Source organism: Zalophus californianus, chromosome 7 (assembly GCF_009762305.2).
Source record: "Zalophus californianus isolate mZalCal1 chromosome 7, mZalCal1.pri.v2, whole genome shotgun sequence".
Taxonomy (NCBI): Eukaryota; Metazoa; Chordata; class Mammalia; order Carnivora; family Otariidae; genus Zalophus; species Zalophus californianus.
In genome coordinates, this window is record NC_045601.1 from 62921402 (window position 1) to 62940246 (window position 18845).

The 18845-nt window shown below is 39.6% G+C and overlaps 1 protein-coding gene and 1 non-coding gene across 15 annotated transcripts in view; one reads left to right on the forward strand and one right to left on the reverse strand.

Annotated features, from left to right (window-relative positions):
- KLHL32 (kelch like family member 32) overlaps positions 1-18845 on the reverse strand; it is a 253062-nt gene that overhangs the window by 79184 nt on the left and 155033 nt on the right. The window lies entirely within an intron of this gene.
- Positions 3575-3691, forward strand: LOC113928091. The gene has a single exon (XR_003521776.1). It is a non-coding gene; the product is annotated as a U5 spliceosomal RNA (small nuclear RNA).

An 18845-nucleotide genomic window follows, 5' to 3' on the forward strand; every position in this document is an offset into this window, starting at 1 on the left:
CTGAAATCCCACTCTATCTTACTTATCCTGGCATACTGCTATCCCCATCACTCTAAGCTCTAGCATATTTTAATTGGGAGAAAGACGGAGCAATCAGCAGAAGTCTTATCTCCCCCTTTCTTGGTGACAAAGCCAGCAAGAGTGGAAAAGAAATTAAGGATTCCATTTGGGAAGACACACAAAGGGTACCATTGGGCAAGATGTTTCCTAAACCATCTAAAATACAAGGGACTATCATCTCTAAAGACTACAGGAGATCTCCCAGGCACCTTGCCTGACCCAATCTAGTTCATCTGACCCTGACAAAGAATTGTTCCTTCCTAAAAGGAGCATTTGCTACAGCTTATTCCAACTTCAATTCATCTCATCCTCAGATCCTTGATAAGAACAGTGGCTGCACACAGTAGGCTATGAATATTTGTTGCATAAAGGGAAAATTATTTCCAACTGTTCTTAGGCTATTTCTCATATTCCTCTTGAACAAACAGTATCAATTCCTTTCTATATTTGTCTACCTATCCCAGGTTTCGGTTTCCTGTTATCTCATCTTTGTGGCTTTCCTATAAAGCCCTTATAAGCTCTCAGAATGTCACACGGCAGCACACAGCATACTGAACTTATGCATATAAGACCCTTGTTTTACTCTTTCACATGGTTGGTGTCAACCACCTCTACCTCAGATTCTTGGCAATGCAATGAATATCATAGTCTTTTAAGCCTTGAATAAATAATAAAATAGTAGGGCAAGAAAAAAACGTTATAGAGTCCATTTGTTTCAAGCTTCTCAATTTTACGAACGGAAATAAAATCTAGACAAGTTATCTCTCTTACCTCAAGCCATGCAACCCATTAGCAGAAAAGCTGGAACTAAAACCCCAGTTTTTCAGACTCTTAACTATAGAGAACAAACGGAGGGCTGCTGGAGGGGAGGTGGGCGGGGAAGATGGGTTAAATCGGCGATGGGGATTAAGGAGGGCACTTGTGATGAGCACCGGGTGTTGTATGTAAGTGACGAATCACTAAATTCTACACTAGAAACTAATATTACACTGTATGTTAACTTGCTGGAATTTAAATAAAAACTTGAAACTCTAAATAAATAAATAATAAAAATAAACAAATAAATAAATAAAAATTAAAGCTGAAGAAAAACTTTAAAAAACCCAGTTTTTAAATTATACAATGTGTTTTTCTATTGTATCACATTATTGCTATTTTTCCATCAGTAACTATTTTAAGACGGAACCCAGGCAAATGTAATTAAGACCAAACATAACTTCCATATACTCTAAATTAGAAAAACAAAGTCTGTTTTTAAAGTATGTTTTGCTTGAAGATAGGTGGACAATATTTTGCAATAAGCCTCACTTATGGATTACTTCAACATAAAAAGCATATATTTAATGCTTCTTAAAAATGCTTTTAATGCTCTTAAAGAGTGTGTAATTAAAGAACAAGTATTTAGGGTAAAAGACATCCTTTGAGGTTTGAATTACTGTTGTACTTTTTATGGGAATATATATTTTAATTCTAGGTCATTCCTTGTTAACTAAACCTGGCTCAAAAATATATAGAAGAGATAATCGTTTCCCTTTAGTTATCTCAGTGTATCTCAACTGGTTATCATTCTATGGAGTAGAATATATGACATAGATACAATCCTAAATATCATAGTATATAATCCAAAATTCTAGAAATTTTGCTCTAATTCAATTAAAATATATAATTTACTCATGTGTTTCAGAAATATATCAGTTATATGAACAAACATTACATTCCTAATATTGCAAATCCTGAAGTTGTGATCCAAATTCCTTCATTGCTCACGCTCAGACAGAAGTGGCTATTTTGAAATCTAAAATTCCTTATCCTTTGAAAGAAGCAGCAGTTTTTGAAGTCTTACTCTGCTTGTATATGTATGTCCATATGTATGTGTACTACTCAACATGACCCCCAAGTCATGTCAAATAAGAAATCTTACACTCACAAGATTTCCTGGAAAATATATGATTTCTAAAGTCATCCCAAATCCAAGAACACACATCAGTGCACTCTTCCATACAAGTGCCTTTATGTCTTGCAAATATATATAAAAGTGCCCTTTACAGAGGCATTTCTCATCAGATGAGAGATCAAATCTTTTTAAACAACACTAACAAAAGATAAAACCCTACCACATTGTCCAAAAGCAATAACTATTTCTTTGTCTTGATTCACAAATATTCTTTTTCACTGAAAAGGGATGTTCTTATCACAGCACTTGCAAGCCAGAGCTAAGTAAGCAAGGACTGATATTTTTGCCCACAGCCTTATTCTGCCGAAGAGGGCAAGGGCAGGTATAATCATTCTCCTGTTTAAAATTTTGGCGAGACAGCTTGGCTAAAGGGGTAAACTGAGCCCCCCTTTTGCAGGAGCCCACGCTGTGAAGGCACAAGCGTCTATATCCTTGCCAGTCCTGTCATCCCACTGAGATAAGCCAGGGCACCAGCCTCCCCTCAGTGCCCGAGAGGCCACAGAAATTCCATACTTCTGCAAATTCAGAAAGGGACAAAGGAAGGGCACAGGCGCAAATCAATAACCAACTGACATTCCTGAACCTCCGCCAAAGAGCAGGCGGGTTCAAGAGTGCTTGGTCAACAAGGGGTGGGAAGCCATGGAAGCATCTTTTAATACACTGAGTGACAATGCATGGACAGTGTTTCCTCTCTAAGCGGAGTATGGAGCAAGTTCTCCATCTTCCAATCCATGTCTTCACAGGGATGGTGCATTGACTACTATATATTAAAGTACACTATTTATACATTATTTTATAATGCCTTAAATCCTAATAAACATAAACATAAAACTTGAGCAAGATAACCTTTCAATATTACGTACAATTTCTTTAGATCATAGGTGTGGACAGTTTCCCTAGTCTGAGGGAGCAGGTGTTGAGAGCATGTTAAACTACATAGAAGCTCACTTCGTTAACATGAGTCATGTGAAGTCCAAATAGTGACATATTAAACAGAATAATGACTGCCAGAGAGAGGAAAGTTCATGTTAATAAATAAATGCACCAAATTTTGTGGCCCTATTCTCTTCTTTGAGACCAAATGAAAAATTTCTGTTCGAAAAGACAACATCCCCATAAAATCCTAAAGCACCAGCAACGAGGGACATGGGACCAGGGCATTTTTCTCTACGAGAACAATGAAAATGTTACCATGGAGGAATATTAAAAATTATAACAGTGCTCACTTGAGTGCTATAATTAAAGCTGTGTCAACATTTTTCTTGTAAAACAGATTTTTTAAAGGAGGTTGCACATTAACCATTATAGCTGACTACAGACTTATATAAGACACATAGGCTATTTTTTCCTCTAAGAAGTATATTTCAATAGAATCAAATCTGATGAGGCCCCAGGTTCATATATTGTCCGAAAAAATTCCTGGCATATTATAAAGAGAATATTCAGCTTAGTACATATGATAATAACACATATTATTTCATTGTTCATTTAAAACTTTATGAAATTGGAGACTAACAAATGCTCTTACTTTCATCTTCAGCATAAGACGTGTGCCTGGTAATACTCTGGTTTCTCTTCAAATTGTATAAATCTTTTGCCTTTTACTAGAGATTACCAAAAAGAGGAATAGTTATGAGGGTTTTTTTAGGGTTTTAAAAAATATATATGATGTATACAGCTTACTCTCAAATGGCTCAGAAAAAGCTCTCGTGGTCTTTCTCTCCCCCATCCCACGCCCTTTCTCCCTCCTCTATCTTTCTGTCTTGATATGTGTGTATACACACACACACACACACACACACACACACACACGTATAAAGAGAGATAGATACAGAGACAGAGAACACATGATAAAGCAAATGAGGTAGTTTGTTGAAGAAATCGGCAAATCATATGGGTGTTATTTGTACTATTCTTATTCTTGCAAATTTCTTTAAGTTTGAAATTATTTGGAAATGAAAAATGGGGAAAACAGAAAAAATTGTGCCTGATAATCTTTATATATATTTTTACAAAATACATACCACAGAGCATCAAAAGCAAGAGCCCTTGAGACCAAGAGTGTCTCCTTCCTATAGAGTAAAGCACATAGGAAGGGAGGAATCACAACAGAAGCCACCCTGAGGCCTGTCACATGTAAGTTCCAGGTATTTAGGACAGCAAATAAAAAGTGACCTGAGTTGTCCTTTGGTTCAGTCTTAGAACACAAGAGTATTTGTCACAAGGATTTTATAAGGGTTGTATATCAAAATGAAGAGAAAATAAATGTAGGAAAAGAGATGAAGTTAGGATACTGTGATGTCCTTTCCACCTGTGAGAACTGGCCACCAGTTTGAGCTGATCTTTGAAAACGTAATAGCAAGAACAGGACAAGTATGGCTGACAATGGACCAGTCATTTGGCTTCTCATCTGGAAAATAAGTGAGTTGATGAGAGTCTCTTCTACCTGGAGGATATGTATCACCTACAGATCCACCAACAGTAGTATTTTAAAACAGAATCCTCCAAACTTCCTATAGGTGGGAGAGGCAACCAAATTAGTCACCAGGTCTAGATTCCACGCCCCAGATTTCCATAGCACACATAGTTTTTATAAATCTCTTTTTAGAAAAACAAAGTGATTTTTTTGATCTATAATTCTATACTTCCAAAATATATGCATGAAAGTGAAGGTGTGTGTGCACCTAGGCCCACATGCAGACAATCAGTTTACATCACGGTCTTTTTCTCCCTGGAAACAACTTTGTTCAGACCGTAGTATCTCACTTAATAGTTACCATCTCTTGTAAAAATAAAACAATCTCAGACAAAGAACACACATTTCAAATTTGTAAGACAACTGCTTCAAGGTACTATGTATTTAAAATCTCAGAATGTGACTGGATGACTCAGTCGGTGAAGCGTCTGCCTTGGGCTCAGGTCATGGTTCCAGGGTCCTGGGATCAAGCCCCACATCGGGCTCCCTGCTCAGCCAGGAGTCTGCTTCTCCCTCTCCCTCTGCCTCTCCCTCTCGCTCATGCTCTCTCCCTCTCTCTCTCTCAAATAAATAAATAAAATATTTAAAAATAAATAAGTAAAATCTCAGAATGAGATTTTATATGTCAATGCAAGTATTTTGCAAACTAGTCACATACATTTTTACTTGAGGACTGTCTTGATATACCATCCCCATATCTAGGGCAGGGAAATAGATGGGAGAAATATCCCACAGGGAAATAAAGAACACCAACATCACCTGTACAAATGATGTGCAGGGAAAATGGAACCTACTCTTGGTCTCCTCAAACATTAGCAAAATACAGGAACAATTAGAAATCATTTCTTATACTTGCCCTCCAGTGAACTGATACTGGTCTCTAAGACAAAAAATAATACTCATTTCCCTAATCCTTGATGGCATCAGAGTATTTACTTGATGCTGGACTGATAACAATAAAATAAGTAAAATCTTAATGTCTACATATTTATATATGATGTCCTTCTGAATATCAAAGGGACTTTGCATGTGGTCAGTGAGATATTAAGCTTATATTGTTAGAACAACACTGGAAAATGAAGGAAAGCCAACTTGGTCGACAGAATAAAACCCTGCCATATCCCATTGGCAACAGGGACTAGGTGCCAGTTATTTCCCAGCTATTGTATGCAATGAGGATGGATTATCAGGGTGAAGTTAGCTGAAATGACCAGAGAAACGTAATGCTTTCTTCTACCACTAATTGGTATGTGCCCAGAGAGGTAAATGTGATCCAGTAAAACAGGAGGCTGGGCTTGATGTAGAAGACCTGTTTCTGCAACTTAACTTATTTGGGCATGTATGGAAAACACTAGCAATACTGAGCCTCAGCTTCAGCATCCGTAAAACAAGGATGATATTAGTTATATCACAGGGGTCTCCAGAGGACTGAAAGAGATAACGTGACAGTGCTTGGCAAACTAGGATATTTAGACCATATACAGAATTAATATGATGGCAAGGTGCCACCAAGAGATGGAACTAATCCTCAATTCAATTATCCTTTTGAATTCATGATAAAGGCAGTCCATTCAGACTATTTTTATAGAACACAATATTGTGCAATATTGGTCCGAATTTGGAGAAATTTCTGTGTTGAGAAGAAATGTACTACACAGTGTTAAATACTTCACATATTGTAAAGTGAGAATAAAAGTATGACAGATAATCTGTTGCAGATTATGAACTAGCCTTTATGATGAGCCTCAGTAATTTAAGGCCTGTGGCTTTGTTAAATCCCAAGTCAGAGAAGAATGAATGAATGGAAGAAAAAAAGGAAGGAAGGAAGGGAGGAGGGAGAAAGAAAAGTGAGATATAGACTAAACCCAGTTGTTTCTGCATAACACTCAGTGTATATTCACTTTCTTCAGTTGGCTTCAGTCTCTCAATAAAAACACTTGAATTCATGTCCATAAGTCCCCTCAAATCTCAAATCAGTTCACTGGGTGGCAAGGAAAAAAAAATATAAACTAAGCTATCAGGCTTGAGACAACTAAAATAATGATTGATTGAGCTGATTACTTTTCTTCTTGTTTTGTTGCTCTGAAGCAAATGATATAACCATGAATCTTTTCTTTTAGTTTTTTTTTTTTTTTAATTCATCCATTCCTCAATTTCTTGTTGAGTGTCCATTATGTGCCAGGAACTTACTTACTTAGTGAAAAAGAAGATTCAATTTGTTCACATACATACATTCTAATTTGCCATTCACTTCCAAGCTCTATTAATACCATAAAACTCAAGGCTTACTCTTGACCTCAAGTGTCTCAACATATCCCTAAAAGTATACACATGGAATATTGGAATTAGAGGAAGAAAAATCCTGCAGATTTGGAATCCCACAAATTCTGTCTATTGTAAGCAGATTTTTAGACACATGCAAAAACCATCTTCTAATGTTGCCATCTCCCTCATGGGTGTTTTAAATATTGCCGGTACATGTATATAAATTTTATGGTTTAAAAAAAAAGCTGTTTAATTTGTAAACATGCCCTGGAGCATCCTGAGAGCATCAAGCCTTTGAATAATATGTCTTTATGAACTGATTCAATAATAATGAACCAATAGCAGGTTCACTGGCACACATACTCCCTGCCTGAAATTAAACCTTTAATGACCAAAAGGACCTCACAGGCTCAAGCAGCTGCCCCAAGTCACTGATACGGAGATGATCAAATCCCTCAAACAAAAGTTACTATGATGGATTTAGATGTCCCCAAAGTATCTAAGCTGCATTTAAGGTTTAAACCCGGCAGCCTCCAAATAAAAAGAACATTATCCTCAACGGTCACTTTAAATAGTAATTTAGAGCTACAGAGCTCAGTGATTGCAGTGGGGAACCCCCTAACTGAAGTGTATGACTAAACATTGTTGGGGGCAGACTCTGCTATCAAGGGAATGGAGCTGATGTGCTGGGGTTGGGGAGCCAGAGCCTATATTCTCAGGGAGCTGCAGAGAATACACAAAAACGGGATGCTCACCACTGACCACCTTCACTATGTGAATATCAGCTTGGCTACTGATGTTTATACAGAATATTTCACACTGCAGTCTCTAGCAACTAGGATCAAATGAGGGATCTGTGGGAACAGTGAATCCTCTATTCACCCCTGGCAACAACTCTGAGTGTAATACACAAGTAATATTTTTGCCAAAGAAGATACATTCTCCAGCACAATTTTCCTATATTCTTTGGCCAGGGGAAGTAGCTTAGAGAACCAATCTATTATAGTCATGTAAGGAAGACGGATGTGTGGGAAAAACAGACTCAGTGGCTTGACAATCTCAGAAGACTCGTGAGCAATAAAGGGACTACAAAGGATGAGGGGATGAGTATAAGGTGGTAGCCATTCCAAGGGCTACCCTGAGAGAAGGCTCTGTCTCAGCCCCAGTGCCTGGCACCCAACAGGACACCTGTTAAGTGTTGCTGGACAAGAAACAGTGGGAATTGAGAGACTGCAACCTGGAGAAATCACAGATCGGAGACATCTTTATAAGGTTGGAAGAAATAAAGGAGTTTGAAGAGCAAGGGGAACTTTGAAGGTGGAGTTGGAGGAATTGAAAGAGGAAAGCGAAACTTCAGGCAATGCCCAGGCCCAGCCCAGGAGCAGAAGAAACACCAGCACAGGCCAGGATATGAAATGTGAGTACCCCGCAGGACCTTCTCAGGGGGACACCACGGCTGGGGGATACGACATTGGTGTACTAAGCCGACGTGAGGGCACAGTGGTGGGCATGCGGTGGAGGGCTCATGAGGACATAGGAAAAGCAGTCTGAGACATTCATTTTCCACGGTTAGATATAAGGTACAACAGATTAGGGAACATAGAAACTCAGTCAGGCTTCACCCAAAAGCAAATTGAAATAATGAGCTATACACTTCCTTTAAGAACAAATAGTCTTTGCTCAAGTCCCATGAATTTGCAAACATAGTGAATCTACAAAATAAAATCACTCATTGTCACAGAGACCATAAATTGGTATCAAAACTGAACCTCATCCTACTTTTTTAAATATCAGAAACTATTGCCTGATTTGACATTTCTCCCCTAATTACCTTTTAACTTCCCATCACTTCAACAAAACAAGACATAAATAATCGATAATTTTACTAAGCATCCCTGAGGGCTATTTTATCTGTGCTGTCCATAGAGCCAAACAAAACTAATCACTTATGATCCAGTGTAGCAAAGAATCTGGTGAGACCGTGTGTGTGTGTGTGTGTGTGTGTATACTCCCAATCCTATTGTCATTTCTTTTTACACTTGATCTTAGCCAAAAGGCTGAGAAGTGATTGTTATTTCTTTTTAAATAAACATTTTAAATAGCACTGTTGCTTAAATAAGGACTGCATTAAGACAGTAACTGAATTCAATGACTTAATCCATTTTTGGAGCCTCTTCAGGTGAGACTGAATTATCACCTAATGGCTCTCTTTACCATTCAAAAACGAACAGCTTACTTAAAAAAAAAAACACACACAAGAAATAAATAATGTGAAATAGAATACTTGAAGCGAAATTATAATCATTATGATGCTGTCATCTTAACATCTATAGACTTAATTGTTTTACAATTGACTTCACATGTGAGAAAAATGTCCAAGACTAGGTAAAAATATGCTGCTGAACACTCACTGTGGGGAAAGAAACTGAAGACAACACAAATGCAAAAGCAGAACAATGAGGTTTGCTCTCAGGTGTCTAATCCAGGAGACCACTGTGCGTAGCTGGGAGACAGTAATGACGGTTTTTCTTTATTTTTATTTTCCTCTATTTTTCTTTTTAAAAGGTATGAAGCAAAGAGGAGTGTAGTGAGCCACATACTGTTAACACCAGCAGTATGAGGTGGCCACCTATGCTTCCAACAGCAATAAGTTAAGGTGCAGACTTGATACAAATTGATAGTTGCAACTCCTCATAACCTCCTTACTACTACAGACACATTTCTGTCTCCCTGCCTCTCCCTGTACCCCAGGCCTCCCAAGAAGGAGGCAAAAGGAGGAAGATGCTGCACTTGGAAACAGGAATTGGACGCATCGTTGGGAGACACGCGAGTGAGGGAAGTGTCAGGAGAATAGAAGCTTCACTTCCATAAACGGGCCCATTTGAATTTCCTGGGTTGGCTGGTTAGTTCAGAAACAGTGCAGAAGCTCTGTGTGAGCTATCTGCTGCATTAGCAAACTGGCCCAAGTATCCCTGTCGTTCATACTTACCCACCGCACAATTGGAATGGAAACATTTGCTCTATTGGAAAGCAGTGATAAGGGTGGATTTTTAGTTTCCATTTTTAAGTGAAAATGAAAGAAAAATGCTCTTCTAGATGTGTTTTGCCTTTGAGCTCCATTTGAAAAAAAAAGAAAAAAAAAAGGCAGAGAAAGCTGCTGTGAAGGTCACTGAGTGAAAGAACTTCCTCAGGGCACAGAATAAATTAAATCCCAAGGAAAAAATAAAATGTGATTTCCAGAGTGTGAGGCACAAACTCCAAATGACAATGATTGACAGCCAAACTATATCCGTGCAATATCCAAGACTGCACGTTCTCATTTACCTCAGTGTAGCCAGCAAGCGCCCATTAAACATCCGTCTGATGCCCAAATTAACCTTCTTGGCAAACTGAAAGAGGCACAAACTATCATAATCAACCTTTCATTATCACAGCAGCCTCTAGTTAAAGGGTCAGAATAATTGTGCCATCAGAGCCTTGATTGTTTTCAATCAACAGACGGCTGGAGTGACAGCTCAGTGATGGAGGGGTCTGATGAAACCGCACCAGGCCTAATCAGGGCGGATGAAAGGAAGGCATGATTGGTGCAAATGAACAGTCGTGCCTCTCCTTTTCATTTACAATCTGAAATTACTCTTAAATTTGTGGGTTTTTTTTTTCCCTCCCTTATGAGCACCACTGAAAGAATGTTTGACTTATTATGAGTTCTGACAGTGCAGAGTTATAAAACACAGGTAGGGTTATCAGCTGAGGCTTTAAGTGGGTATTCAGCATAATTCTAACAAATTCACTCTTGAAAAGCACAAAATGACTAAAAAGCTTCCAATGACCTAACCTCTCAGTGCTGTTTGATTAACAGACCCATTTATTCCGCTGGCATTCTAAATGATGAGAAGATAAAACCAAGGGCAGAAATACGCTGGAAATGTTTTTCTTTCAACCCACTGCTCTGTTTGCTTCGGTACCAGTTCCTCTGGCCCAAATCCTTCCTGGCCTCGAGGAACACCACGTTAAAGGCTCACAAGCACTCACCCATCAGAGGATATGGGTCCAATACGGGCTATTTTTGGCGGAGAACATGAAGCTGCGCTGGGACCCACAAGGGTAGGAAAGGGACTGGAACACACCAACCCTAATGCTGATATCCAAAAGAAGATTTGGGGAAAAGGAATAGGAAATTCTGTGATAGGCTAGGCTAAACTTGCCCTAAAAGCGATTTGGAGAAAACCAAAACAATGTAAAACTGCATTTACATAGCAGTTATTGGGCTTTTTTTTTTTAAGATTTTATTTATTTATTAGAGAGAGAGAGGATGAGCAGGGGGGAAGGGCAGATGGAGAAGGAGAAGCAGACTCCCCACTGAGCAGGGAGCCTGACATGGGACTCGATCGCAGAACTCTGGGATCATGGCCTGAGCCGAAGGCAGCCGCTTAACGAACTGAGCCACCCAGGCGTCCCTATGTAGCAGTTATTGTTAACAAACTACAGACATTAACATCCTTTAAAAATTTAGTGACGAATGGAACACACATTGGACTGGCAAAAATAAGCTTCTAACTTCTATTTTTTGTCTTGAATCTTGAGATCAACCAGCCAATTATGAGAGTATTAGAATTCAGGACAGTGCTGAACACAAAGGAAAGCCTTTTAGCTGCAAAGATGAATATGCATCTAATTTCCGTATGTGTATCTACCAGCGAATGTGTGCAGGGTATGAACCCCACCTGCGTGTGTGGAAGAGACGGGGGACAGGGTGGCTGCTGGCTCAAGATGCAGGGTAGTTTTTAACCTCTCCAGTCAAATTTTTTACTTAAAACTTAGGCAATTTTGTTAGATTGTGATTTGGAATAATGGCATAGGGGTATATAATTAACAAGGTAAAGAGTTATTAAACACAGCCTGAAATTTTCCATGCAATATTTAGCAAAATTTGTTCCCTCTTATCTAGACCTCTTTCATGAGTCAACGGGTCACCACAAATGTACACAGAATGTGCAAAATTCCCACAGTTCTACCTGCATGAAATACACTTCAGGCAGGGTATTGCGGACTGTCCTATGACTTTCTTTCTGCAGCACCTCAAAGTTTTTCATTTGATTGTTATTTAAGAGACAACTCTCAAAGGAAGCTATCTGGCAAAGGGTTCCATCACAAGTATTTTTCAAGGGCCCATCCTCTTTGGTGGCCATTTTACTTCCTGTGTGCACACAGGCATCTCCAGCAAGCTGTCCCAGTGGCAGATACTCCATCATTGCCTGATGGATAGTTCTTCTCCCAGTAGGGTATTGGCTTTTTTATTTTTTTTTAAGAGTTTATTTATTTGAGAGAGAGAGACAGAGAGAGTGAGAGAGAGAACACAAGCAGGGTGAGGGACAAAGGGAGAAGCAGACTCCCTGCTGAGCAGGGAACCTGATCTGGGGCTTGATCCTGGAACTCCAGGATCATGACCCGAGCCAAAGGCAGATGCTTAACTGACTGAGCCACCCAGGTGCCCCATGGTACTGGCCTTTTAAGGCCTGACTTCCTCTGCTCAGAAGGCAGTCTGTGTGTTGACCAAAGAGGAGTGACTTCGGGATACTGAACTCACGGGGGATTTGAAACAGGATTTCCTAGCTGGTTCACAGAGCATGAAGACGAAACGCAAGTCAGCGTGGGTAAGTGCCTGTTCTAACCCCCAAACCCAAGAAGTGTGGAGCTGATCATTCTCACGTACCACACAGTCTCTCTACGTGGCCTAAATCTTGAAATCATGAAATGAGGAAGGCAGAAAGATTCTTTAGGGGAGTTGGCAAACCTGACAAATCAACCCCTTTGTTTATTATTTAATTGGGCTTCACTCCAAAGAGTGAATCCCAGAAGTGGGCAGAATAAGAAATCGCTCACAGTCCTCCACAAGTCCAATGTCATTCTCACAGCCAAAGACAGGGATGCTTAAACTGTATTTGCCTCTTAACGAAGTGCTGTCCTTTCTGGATGGAGAGGTTCAGTTTTACTTTCAGCTGTGAGTAATTTCCCATTGTGATTGGCTGACTTATAGTCAATTTAGTATAATTAATGCCAAATTACATTGTAATTCACATAGAATTACAAATTAAAAGCTATATTAAGAGCAAATGAATTAATCAAAATTAATGATATTATACTCACTTGTTTTAAAGTGTTAATAAGATAGGTCCTTCTAAAACGTTTAAACTTCAGAGCACCATCCATCACTCTTTCAATTACCTGATTTCCTTGTGTGGTCAGAGGAGGTAGCATGTGGGCATTTCTCATCAACAAGAACACACACAAAGAAGATGTGTGCATTCCACCTCTAGCTTGCAGGGCTCCTTTTAGCTTCTATTCTTGAAGCATAAGTAATGTCTGTGTCACTTACTGACACTGACATGTAATACTCCCCCTAGACAAAGGGAAGCAATGTCCAGAATTTTTTATATCTAGCTCTAGAATTCATCAAGAATTGTTTTTTTTTTTTTCTAAGAGTATTTTTCTTCCTGGTTATGTTGTGTCTACCACAACACTGAAGTCTGTTTGCATTCCTCCAACGTGCCCCCACAAGTCATAAAGGAGTGGTCAGACTAGGGAGTAGGGCCTCAACCTAGAGAACGTATGACTCTGTATCGTGGGCACAAAAGAAGTCTGAGAATTATCTTTATGAATGCTGCCAACGACTGTTATCTATTCTAGAATGGCCACCTTTCTCCTCCAGACGTGTCAAGTTGAGGTGTTCTTTATTTATACGTGGGGCAAAAGTTCTGGAGGCAGGAGTGGAAGAAGCAGCGGGTAAGGATGTCAGCATTCAACAATCAATGTCAAGGCATCTACATCTCTTTCAAATATAAATAATTCCAGAGCCTCTGAGCCACTCCATGGTTAATTTTAGATCCTGTCCCTTAGAATGCCAGGAACAGGAAATCTCTATGGTCTTCATGGCCACTGGACACTCATTTGGCCTGATAAGGATTCCCATAGAAATAGTCTGGTAAGCAGGATATGGGCCACAGAATCCTTTCTTCTGGAAAGAGACTAACATTTATCAATTCCAATAGATTAATTTTTTTCTCCTTTTCTCTTAAACCCCATATTTAGGCCATCACCCATTGTCAATCTCTGCTACCTATATTTCTAAATTTTCAATGTGCTGTTCATAAAATAAAAATATAATGATTAATCATTTCCATTCATGCTATCCAATTTCCAACAGCCTGAAGACTCCCCACCACACAGTCTATACAGCTGCAGCAAAAATAATGGTGCTCCAGGTTCTCTTTCAAACTGATTTAAATCCCTTGATGGGATTTTAAAGTGATCCTCCATTATGGGCCTTCTCTTCCTGCTTCATACTTCATCACCTGTGCCTCGAAGGAATGCAAGGTGGCTTCCTGCCTCAGCCAGAATTCTCTAGTCACTTCTCCTCATCAAACCACCTACAGCCCCAATTTTCTAGGCTCTGATAAAGAAAGACCCTCAGCTACAATTTCTCATACTGCTTCTATTGGACTCATGTTTGCAACTTCCCACAAAGCCGCACAACAGGTGAAAATGGAAATTGGTCATTTATTCAGAAATGTATACTACTGGATTACTCATTATAGATTAAAAGAACCTCTTTGACATATGAGAAGACATATCAGGTACTTCGAGTTTCCGTTTTCTTAGAGATCTGGTATATTTCAAGAGAATACAGTGTGACCTATGTTGAACATATACTGTGAAGTGAGTCAATCACTTGTCCTCTGTGAGCTTCAGTTTCCTGACTTGTTAAAATCTGGGTAATATTTGGTTTATCAACTTTAACAGGCTGATGAGAGACTCAAATGAAATTATGTATGGAAAAAATGCTTTTAAAATATAAAGCTCTCTGGGATTGTAAAGAATTGTTATTGTTGCTATTATTATTATTGATGAACTTCTATGCCTAGCCTCGGGGTTTCTACCTCATATAGAGCTTATAGTTGGCTTTTATTTTTAAATCCCTGATAACCCAGGTAGCAGCAAATATTACTGCAGGCCACCAATGCATAGGTAATATTCTCCAGCCAACTTTTTCCTTCCCATGGCAGCAACAACAAAGTATCAGTCTGGAAACAACATGAATCACAGTGAAAATTAGAAGCAGAGAACATAAATATGTCATATCTCATAAATCACCTTGTTGTTCTGTTGTGCTCATTAAAAAAAAAGGGGAAAAAAAAAACCCGATTAACTCATGGGAACAGCGGCGCATGAATACAAGTTAGGTCTCCTGTAATTTCTGATAATTACTGCCCCTCACAGCTACTTGACAACACACAGATCTAGTGCTGAGGATTAGCTGAAGCAAAGTCCCTCTGAAATGAATGTTTCATGCATCTTGCAAAGGCACACAGCCCAGACAAACAACGGCAAGGCCACCAGTCAAGCTCCTGGGATGCGTCCTCACTGAGGAATTAGCGGCATGTACATCAGGATGAATGACTAAATATCCACTCTGGCAGCTTCGAGCACCAAGGCCCTGAAATAGCAGGATTGCTCAGTGTCCAGCTGGGTGCCCTCAGAGGATAAAACACCCTCCGGGCACAGCACTATTTGGGATGCAAAGGAGCCACAGTTTATTCTCTTCCCTAACACCCATAAGAAGGAAGAGGAGATATCCTCCTTACATTTATAGAAAAGATGGTATGTAGTGGGGAGAGAATGCCAGATATTTCAGGAAGAAAATCGAGAAATGGTACACGTTTAATTAGGTTAAGGAATGGGAAGTAAAAAAATAAAATGGGATACCATGAAGATGCCCAGAAAGTACCTTTCTGAAAAAAAATAGTAATGCCTCATGCGTATATGAAATTGAATTGAGGAAGGCTGGGAATAGAATGAAAAATTATAATTTTGTTTGGGGATGAGCGTTTTCAGGCCATAGCATTTTATTCTAATTCTAGTTACCAAGGTCCAAGTGTTAAAAATGATAATGCTCTTCACATTATTTTCTGATTAAATGACCACTCACAGTCTGATTTCTTTGAGGCTTGGACTGCACCACATGGACTGACAAAGGTTTGCAAAGCTGTTTAGCGGGTACAGAGAATGAATAAGAGTTAACAATGAAGAAAGCACTGAGAGGAAGGGAAAGGGACTCTACGTCGTGTTGAAATGCCCAAACAAAAGCATTTCATTTTTCAATGTACCCAGATCATGTCAACATGCCCCAAATTAGTGAATTATTTGGCACAGGTCAGTCCCCACTGGGAAGGAATCAAGCATGGTGGGAAAGAGTAGCAGGTGGGAAGCTTCACATCAGACTCTAAGATCCATGAAAGCAGGGCCACGTCAGTCCTTTCCACTCTGACTGCCCAGAACCTGCCACATAGCAGGCAAAAGTAGGACTCAATAGCACATGACTGGGTAGGGCAGACACTCAATAACAATTTGAAATAAATGAAGGAATGAATGAAGTGCATACCAGAGAGCACAGGGTCAAAACTAACAACATGACACAGACATGGATGGAGGCAGGCTTGGCCATTATCCTTTCAATCTCTGGGTACCACAACAGAGAACACGTATGGTCCAGCCCTTCCAAATTTCTTTTAAAGTCACAGGAGGGACGCCTGGGTGGCTCAGTTGGTGAAGTGTCTGCCTTCGGCTCAGGTCATGATCCAGGGTTCTGGGTTCGAGCCGACGTCAGGCTCCCTGCTCAGCGGGGCGTCCACTCCTCCCTCTGCCAGCTGCCCCCCCTGCTCGTGCTCTCTCTCTTTCTAACAAATAAATAAATAAAATCTTTTTTTAAAAAGTCACAGGATTAATTTGATACACCTCTGTGTCCATTACCCCCAAGTATTTTGAGCTTGAATTTAGAAGCTATGGACCAGAGTAGGAAGGGCCCAAGAATGAGAAGACATGAATTTGATCTCTAGCCTTGTTACCTCAGTTTTTCCATTTGCACCACAGGACAACAAAGCAATGATAAATGCAGAAGCATTCTTGAAACTGTGATATGATACTCAAATATGAAGTATTATGACAGTACTGTTTAACATAGAGTCCTGTTCAAAGTCCTTGCTTCCCCCTGGCCAGAAGTACTTTTGGGTCAATTTATAACGTAAGAGATAAAAGATGACAGCTGTGTATATCCCAAGTGCCCTCTGCTTTCTAACCATAAAGGAATAGTTGCTTTTTGTTTGAGCTCATCTTCTGGGACTCCTTTTAAATCAAACTGCAAGTGGGTGGTTTTGTGGTATAGATAAAAGCCTGGAAGGGGCTTGTCAAAAAAAAACACAGCATCTGAGATTGTTGACTACTGTAAACAGTGTGTGACTCGTGTCTCTAGAGATATAAAGTAAATGTGTTATTAGCAGTATGACTTATGGAACCAAATTTCCAACAAAATATAAGGAAAAATGCAGTTTTAAAAGCCCAAACTCAGGGGTGCCTGGGGGGCTCAGTCGCTTCAGCAGCCGACTCTTGATACCAGCTCAGGTCTAGAGATCAGGGTCGTGAGTTCAAGCCCTGTGTTGGGCTCCACGCTGGGCGTGGAGCCTACTTAAAATATAAATAAATAAACAAATAAAAATTAAAAAAAAAATGAAAGGCCAAACTCATTTTGTATACCAATTCCTAGAATGAACCCAGCCCCATGTAGGAATAGTAGGATGTATTCTTATCTATTCAATACATTTTAATATTTGATACATTTTAATATGAAAATTCTACATTACTGTTTTTATTTATTATTTATAGAGAGCAAGAGAACAAGGCAGCGTTCAATGCAAACATAACAGGCACAGCCTCTGCCTCTGGGAACACACAGTCAAAGACAAATGCAAACATGATTACCCCCAAACCCAAACCAGGGGACTCAGCCCTCTTGCCATACTAAAGTAGAACATGACCAGGGTAAAGGAGACTGTCCTTGCTGAGGTCTGATCCCATTCAACGTCAGTGATATGACCACTGAATTGTCTGGTCAAAATACAAAAAGAGGAGTCTTCAACCCGAGGGTAATAAAGAAAGAAAGCATTGATGTACGTACTGTTCTTATAGTAAGTCCTCTTCACTGAAAATAGCAATCAGTAAATAAATTACTAATTGAAGGAAAACCAAAGTTCTTCACATTCAGAGATGAAACTAAACTAAATCTAACTCAATAATGGAATATTTCTGGAAAGCTTTTTACCCCAGGACCTAGCTTCTAACACGGTACCTAGCATGTAATAGGTGCTCAAGAAATATTCACTTTTATTTCCACAAACTATCTTTATCCATTTTGAAATATCCTTCTTGTTTCTGCTACTTCAGAGATGAAATAAAATCCAGAGAGCTGAACTAATGGTTTAAAATCAGGCGTACCTGGGTGGCTCAGACAGTTAAGCATCTGACTCTTGATTTTGGCTTAGGCAATGATCTCAGAGTCCTGAGATAAAGCCCTGCGTTGGCTCTGCACTCAGCATGGAGTCTGCTTGAGTTTCTCTCTCTCCCTCTCCCTCTGCCATTCCCCCCACTTTCTCTCTCTCTCTCTCTAAAAATAAATAAATAAATCTTTTAAAAAATATCATAAAGATCCCTCCTATTGGGGGTGAGGCATGGGAAAGGAAAACCAAGTTAACAAACCTGTACTCGGCCTTACACTCCAGCACGGTTTTGGGCATTTCATAGGTGCTTGATAAATAGTGATGGATGGAGAACCACATCTTTTCTATGTGCTAGCAAATGTAAGAATTTACATCATATTCGGGCTTTTTCCACTCCTATGAAAAGTAATCTCTGAGCCCTCATTCTGGTAAGAGAGAATCTGGGGTAGAAGAGGCAGATAATGCATTTTCCTCAGAAAAAAACCGGATTGGCCAGCACTTCCTATGAAAATGAAAACAGACCCAATACATGGGAGTGGTATGGAATGGTTCATGAGTTCACTCAAGTTTTATAGCAGGGCCCCGTCTCAGTAGTCCGAAACTCTATGTTGAATCTAACAGGAAAAATTTAACAAGACCCTACTGAAACAAAGTCCTACATTAGAGCTAAAACCCGAAAGCCAAACAAGACTGGCAGAGATGTGCCAGGTCACGAACGCATGTGACCTCATGTCCCACGTTTCCTCTCCAGCTGATTTACTCA